The following is an 8068-nucleotide window of genomic DNA, read 5'->3' as shown; positions in this document are numbered from 1 at the left end:
GACCAGGCATTTAAACATATGAGCCCGTGGTGAGGGGTGGGGAGGTGGCATTCTCAATCAAGCCACCACCGCATTCGATAAGATAAGGTGGAGACGACACATCCCACTAAGAATGGTGTTACCACCTGGGAATGACACTCAAAATAAAGGAGTGAGGGTTTAGACTCTGATGTGCCTTAATTGTGTGGCCCTGGAATCGTCACTTCCTTTCTCTGTGCCTGTTTCTATGTTCCTAACAAAAGTGACCCTCATCTCCTCACGATCCCAGTAAGAAATCAATAAAATAGGGTTTGGAGTTGCTCTGTAATGGGATCTAAAATCTCATAAATGTTCACTCAGTAGATAAAAGATGCCACAAATGGTTGCTGGGAAGATACCTCAGTGGGTAAACTGGGGTGTCCAACGAGCAAGCTGACTAGCTAGACTAGCAGGATTGGCAAGTTCTTGGTTCAAGTGAGAGATCCTGCCCATATATATTAGATGGTAAATGATCAAGGAAGACATCCAGCCTCTGTCCTATGCATGTGTGCACACACACACACACACACACGTAACAGTCAGCATTCTGGAAAGAATGTTGCTAAGGAGCCAGAGGAAGCCAGGACCAAGCTCCACCAGACAAGGTCATGGTGGAGATTAAATAAGATAGAGGAACGCGATATGCCCTACGCAGCACACAAAGCACTCCATCGGGACAACTTGCTTCCTCAGTGTGCTCTCTCTTTCTCCCAGAATACACCAAACATTCTGACTAGTTTGTTGTTGTTTCTTTGTTTTGCCAACTCGACAAAAGTTAGGGTCATCTAAGAAAAGGGAGCCTTTATTGAGAGGCCGTCTCTGTCAGATTGCCCAGAGGCAAGCCTGCAGGCATTTTCTCATTTAATAATTGATGTGGGAAGGTCCAGGCCTTCTGTAGATAGTACCACCCCCAGGCAGATGGTGTTTGGGTGTATAAGAAAGCGAACATGAGGAGCAAGATCACAAGCAGCATTCCTGTGAGGTCCCTGCTTCAGCAACTGCCTCCGGGTTCCTGCCCTGCCTGGTTTCCTGCCTCACCCTCTCTTCGTGATGGCCTGTGGTGGATCACGTAAGCCAAGTGAATCCTTTCCCTCCTCACGTTGTTTTTGATCGTGGTGCTTCTTCACAGCAATAAAAGTAAACTGGGACCCGTTCTTTTTTAATATCTGGGTTTTACAATGGTCTTAGGCAACACCATGATCACACCCGATAGCGTATCAGGGCCGGCAGGGTGCTTAGATCCCCTAAGATCCCACTCACTCATGTCAAGCTGGCCTTGAACCCTGTCTCTCAGCCTCTAGCCTTTCATTCTCTCCTGCCAGCAGTAGCTGGTATTCCCTCTAAACATTTAGAATCGGGGGAGAAACAGACGTTGAGGGGCTGAAGAGATGGCTCAGTGATTAAGAGTACATACTACTCTTGAAGAAGACCCGAGTTCAGTTCCCAACACCCATGTTAGGCAGCTGTAACTCCAGCTCCAGATGGGTTCCACTCCTCCTGCATCTGAGAGCGCCTGAACTCAAATTAGTGCACACACATACACACACTGATACACACACGTACACACACGTACACACTCATATATACACACAATTGAAAATAAAATCAAATTTATAAATTGAATAGACTTTAAGAAAGGGATTACTTCAATCAAAACAGGTACAGAGGAGTCACTGCAGTGGGTATTGGGGCTGGGTGAAAGTTCCAGGCCACCGACTGTAGCAGGCTCTGGCTTCCATATTCCGGATGCTCTCTGTCATAGGGCCTACCTTCAAGAGATCTGTCACCTTGGCAGAGGCTGGAAAACATGCCCCATATAGGTAAAGTACTGGGGGTGTGGACATGTGTGGAAGCTTCCTCAAGAGAAAGTAGATCCAGTATCTGGTTCCCTCAGGGACGCACGGAAAAGTGAACTTGAAAGGTAGCATGGCATCGTAGAAGGTGCATCAGGCCTTAGATTACCTCCAGCCTTGGCTGTGTGGCCCTGGGTCTCTCCCTGGCCCCTTAGAGCCTCCATTTCCTCACTTACAAAAATTAAAAAAAAAAATAAAATAAAAGAGCACCTTCTATCTGTCAGCTTCAAAGACAGGACCCATGACTTCCAGCACTCAGATTCACTTATATGCACTCCTAAACACGAGTGCAGTAGCAGGGGAACGTGACCAGCACGTCCCAGTGTTTACGAATCACGTTAAATGAGGTTTGCCAACAGCGCGCTGCTTCCTAAACCCTGGGAGGACGGAGACCCCTCAGAAACATTCACCCAGCGGTCAGTGGGATAAATGGAGGCAGAGAGACCGTTCTCGAGTTGTGCCAGACCTACCCACAGCTGCCCCAGAATGCGGAGTGAGAAGGGCCCACGACGAACTGGCGCCCAGGGAGCCCTGGGTCCCTGAGTCCCAACCCCTACACACTGAGCTCCAGAGGGAAGGCCAAGATCTAGGGCAGGAGCAGGTGCTGGGAGGAAGACAAAGTTGGCAGACGCTGGGGACCCATCCCAAACATCCGGAACCCATTGCTCACTCGCGTGGGGCACAGGGCTCCAAGGACAGGCTGAGCGGAAGATGGCCGGGCTTTGTTTTATTTTTGGATTTTGCCAAATCAAAAGAATTTGGGAAACTGTGGGAGCTGTCGGTGCTGAAATACGGACTCTGCCAGGTTGATGTGGGCCTGTTTATAAGTAGATCAATCTGAGGCAGCTCCCTCCGAGCTGCAAGGCGCATGCGCACAAGCGCTCTAACCCATGCGCAGAAGACACACATGCACACGCACACGCACACGCACACGCACACACACACACACACAGCCAACACCAGGCGTGGTGACAGGAGGTCCATCTTCCCTTGCTGCTTCCTGAGAGGGTGGCCCAGGCACGTGGGCTCTCCGCCAGTATTCATTCATCCGTTGGCACCAGTGACGAGCTCTGGGAACAACATGGGGAGCCGAGCAGAGGCGGTCCCCTCCCCTTCATGTTTCTTCCCTTCTGAGCAGAAGAGAAGAGCAGAGAACAGAAGTGGGCAGAAATCATGAATGAAGAGGGTCAGAATAAGAAGACAGGGAGCCTACACTGGCGGCATCCTCCCAGCCAGCCCCACCTTCTCCCCACTCTTCTTAGTAAGTAGCATTAAGGACCCCTGATCTCGGAGCACTGATCCCTTCCCTGACCCCAAGCACTGCGTCACAGCAGGTCTAAAAGTGGGTATCTAGTGCCAGCCTGAGGGTTTCACCGTGTGACACCCCCCCCCCCACTCCATCTGAACAGCCAGTTTGTCCTTCCGAAAACCTTCTTTCAAGTACCCTTTTACAACCATGAGGCAAACTTTCAGTGAGTTAAGGCACCAACTCAAGAAAAAGAGAACTAGCCAGGTGTTGGTGGCGCATGCCTTTAATCCCAGAGCTTGGGAGGCAGAAGCAAGCAGATTTCTATGAGTTCGAGGCCAGCCTGGTCTACAGAGTGAGTTCCAGGACAGCTAGGACCATTACACAAAGAAACCCTGTCTTGGGGGAAAAAAAAGTGAACTGCATATTTAATGTACTGCCCCACCACACTAGAGCTGGACTGTCTTCCTGGAGAAACCAGCCAGGTGAGACCAAATGTAAAATCTACTCGGAATTGGCATTTCCTGTTCCTTGCAGCTGAGAGCATCCATAATGCAGGGAACAAAAGACGCTGTCCGTATCATCCTGTGAATGCCAGCTGCAGGTGACCAATGATCCTGGGCCCCAGGGAGAGCTTACTAAATCATTCCCACAACAGTCTCTTGATCTTCCATGTAAGCTGATATGAGAATTACTTTTGGAGGGGCTGAGTAAGATAGACTTTACAGAGAGAGAGAGAGAGAGAGAGAGAGAGAGAGTGTAGGGGGAGCTGGGATTGTTGCTATTTAAAAGTTGCTGTTGCTTCATGTCTAATAATAAGCCTTCAACTTCCTGGAGTTGAATTTAGCCAGTCACTCACCATGTGACACGGCGTTATGTAACCTACCTGAGCCCCGCTTTGATCCTCAGCAATAGCCCCTGCTTCCTAGAGCTGTTTTGAGGATTAAATGAATCGATACTTAGCCTTAGGATTAAGTCTTAGAAATAACAGCTGATTTGCAGAAATTCCTTAAGAATACTGTTAAATGATTCTGAGATGCTCATCTTCCTTTCACATTTTAATAAAGTTCTAATTCTTTCTAAAGTTTCCATTTGCGTCCACTGCACACGGTTCTGTGTTTCGTAAGGACATTTGCATGTGTATTGTTTTTGATATCTCTGAAATCACAGTGTCTTTCAGAGAACCGTATGCGTCAGAGAGGAAAAGAAGCCTTTGTCCTGAGTGAGACTTTTTTTTTTTCCCTTAGATTCAATGCAGTGTGCAGTTATTACTGGAGAAGCCTTCCTCGCTGACAGAGGATCTCTTGAATAGTCCCCCGGGGAATAAAGGTACACAAAACAGGTAGGCTCTTCTCTTGCCAGGGAAGGGGTTTTGAAGGCTTAAGAAAAGCCACCTTTCTCAGCAGCAGCCTTGTTTTTAGAACTCAAAGTGTCTTGTGGAAGGAAGCCTGGTCAAATTTGTTCAGGGAATCACCGGATCTGAATGAAGATAAAAGTTTTTCCCAAAGAACTTTACTTTGGCAGAGACATTTTAGGTTCACAACAAAATTGAGAGGAAGCTACCGATATTTACATCTCCCTGTCCCTCACATTCAGAGCCTCCCTTGCCGCCAACATCCCTGCCGGAGTAGAACATTTTTGGCAATCAGTGGGTCCACGGTGACTCCCCCACCATCTCCTGGGGTCTACAGCATATTTCAGTCCTAGTTCTTGTTTGTTTGTTTGTTTGTTTGTTTGTTTGTTTGAGACAGGGTTTCTCTGTGTACCCTTGACTGTTCTGAAACTCACTCTATAGAGAGAGATGAGTCTGGCCTTGAACTCAGAGATCCTCCTTTCTCTGCCTCTAGAATGCTGGGATTAAAAGTGTGTGCCACCGAGTCGGGAGTGTCCTAGCTCTTGATGCTGTGTGTTCTAAGAGTATCTGTCACTAGATGAACAGTCCACCTGCCTTAAGAATCTTCTGTGTGCCAGGCATGGTGACACACACCTTTGAGCCCAGCACTTGGGAGGCAGAAAGAAGCAGATCTCTGTGAGTTTGAGGCTACCCTCGCTTACATAGTTCCAGGATAGCCAGAGCTACATAGCAGGACCCTGTCTCAAAAAAAAAAAAAAAAAAAAAAAAATTTTTGAGAAGTATTCTCTGTGTGATACCTCTTCCTCCTTGCTAACCTTTCTATTCACTTATCTTCTTACTGCTGAGATCTCTACAGTCTTCCCTTTCCCAGAATGCCATGTGGTCGGAATCACTCAGCACCTCTGTTTTCCACTCAGAAATATGTGTTTTAGATGACTCCTTGCACTACCCTATCTCCACTGTGTATTTCTGTAAGGTCCTAAATAATTTATTCAGGGCTTGTGGCTATGGTTTATTTATCCTTTCACCTTCAGAAGGAGATTTGGTTACTCCCAAGTCTGAGCAATCATAAATAAAGCTGATGACTTACAACTGTGCACAGGAGTTTTGTTTTGGGGAGTTTCGGAGAAAGAGGGAGGGCAGACAGAGAGAGAGAGAGAGAGAGAGAGAGGGAGAGAGAGAAGAGTAAGGAGTAAGTTTCCAAGGAATGAAGAATGTGATTCCTGGATCACACGGTAATGGTTGGTTTTACAGGTCAACTTTACCACAATTTAGAATCACCCGAGCAGGAAGCCTCACTTGTGGAATTGTTTGATTGTCTTAACTGACGTGGGAGGACCCACCCTGATTGTGGTGGCATCTTCTGATAGCAGCCGGGATAAAGAGAGCATAGAAAGAAAAGTATTCATCGTTTCTTGCCTTGACCTGTCCTTTTGCCTGCCACCTAATTTACCCTGCTGTGGCTGCTGCTGCTGCTGCTGCTGTCTCCTCTGATGCTGTTGACCCATGTTTCCAAGCTTCCACTGTCTGAGAACCAGTGGCTCTCCAGAAACCCTCAAGGTCTTCAACGCCAGATTGGCACTGCTAAGGCACCTAGCTTCAGAGATTGAGCAGCTACTGCGTTCTTAGCCCCTCAAGGGTAAGGCAGCTGTTGTGACAATTTTGACATAGGCTGATTTTAATAAGTTCCTTTAAAAAAAAAAATCCTATCGGTTCTTTCCCTGTAGAGAACCCTGACTAGTATGTTTGATCTTATTGAAAAAAAAAAAAAAAAAAAAAAAAAAAACACGCTCTCTTCCATTGTAGCTTCTACTGCTTTCTATTCCCACCAGTCGTGAATGGACATTCCTGTTGCTCCACATCCTAATTACCATTTGGCGGTGTCAGTGTGATGGATGTGTGACATTCCAACAAGTACGTAGTAGTGGCCCACCATTGGCCTCATTGGCATTTCCTACCTAAGAGCGTCTGAGACAGAACATTCCACACGCCTGGTAGCCATCCGTGCACCTTCTTTGCTGAGGTGTCTGTGAAAGTCTTTGGCCCATTTTTTTTTTTGAATCAGGTTGTTTGTTTTCTTACTGCTGAGTTTAAGAGCTCTTTGTGTATTTTGGATGACAGTCTGATGATGTGGCTTTTGCAAATATTTCCTTGCCGTCTGTGACTTGTCTTCTCCTTCTCTGGACATTGTCCTTCACAAATCACAAGTTTCTCGTTTAATGAGAGCCAGCTTACCCATTAATTCTTTCATTGACAGTGCCTTTGTGCTGTATCTAGAAAATCGTCAAGGTCACAAGATTTTCTTCTATGTTATCTTTCAAGAGCTTTGTACTTTGGTGTTTCGTGATGAAATCTGTGGCCCTTTTGTAGTTAATGTTTGTGAAAAGTATACACTCTGTGTTTATATTCTTTGCTGATGATTGTTCTAGACCATTTGTGGAAAGCTGTTAGACTACTACTCTCTCTCTCTCTCTCTCTCTCTCTCTCTCTCTTTTTCCATTTTATGTGTCTAGGTGTTTTGCCTCCATGGATATTTGTGTACAATGCCCAGCCCCATGGGCCAGAAGAGAGTATCAGATCCCCTAGTTCTGGGCTTATAGACTGTTGTGAGCTGCCTTGTGGATGCTAGGAATCAAACTTGGATCCCCTGGAAGAGCGGCAAGTGCTCTTAACCACTGAGGTATCGCCACAACCCCAGATTGCTGCTCATTTTAATTTAAGCCATAGAAACACTTGAGGAACTGAGGTCATATAGTGGGATCACTTGAGGACAAATGACATACAGAGTCTCCCCAACAGAAGCGAGTTTGGGGCTGTGACCACCACAAGTTCCAGAACTGAAATCACCTCAACACACCTTGCTCCAGCAGTCAGTGTGGCAAAGCTGGGGTTTGCTATGGCACACCTGCGTCTACAGGACTTCTCAAGGGACTGGGAGTCATGAAAGGAAGCATTTGGGGAGGGAGGAGAATTTCTGATAAGAGAGGCAAAGGCTCCAGTCAGGAGAAGCATGGCTTTCTTTTTTTGTTTTTTGTTTTTTTCTTTTCTTTTCTTTTCTTTCCTTTCCTTTTCTTTTTTTTTTTTAGCTCATCTACGTGAAATGAGTTGAGTGAAATTACTAATACTAGTAATAGCTATGGACGTATGATTGATATCATATCCATGATATATTATTACTGTTGGCATTTATCCAGTGCCCGCTCTTGGTGCTGCCACCTCGACAGCAGTGACGAGGTTGACGTGTGGAAATGCAACTGGCCCAGGTGCAAGCTCAGCTTGTTTTCCTCCAGCTCCTGTGTTGCTCTCTGTCCACCACAGAAAAGGGAGTTGCTTCAGTTCGTGAAGCATGAGTGTGCATCCTGAGTGAACTCCCCCTCCTCTTGCAGAATCCGTGCCGTCCCTCTTCAGCTCCACGAGCAGAGTCAAGAGTTTGCAGTGTGCTTCCTGCAATATGTATTAGCCAGCACTGACTGACATAACAACAGACGTCTACTTGCCAACAGCTGGAGGCTGAAGAACCAAGATCATTGTCTGCTGGGGTTCAGCTTCCTCCCAACCTGCCCACATTACCTCCCCGCCGTGTACTCACCTGAAGAT

Source organism: Psammomys obesus, unplaced genomic scaffold, assembly GCF_907164565.1.
Source record: "Psammomys obesus unplaced genomic scaffold, mPsaObe1.curated_primary_1811, whole genome shotgun sequence".
In the NCBI taxonomy this organism is placed as follows: domain Eukaryota; kingdom Metazoa; phylum Chordata; class Mammalia; order Rodentia; family Muridae; genus Psammomys; species Psammomys obesus.
This window is presented reverse-complemented; position numbering follows the sequence as displayed.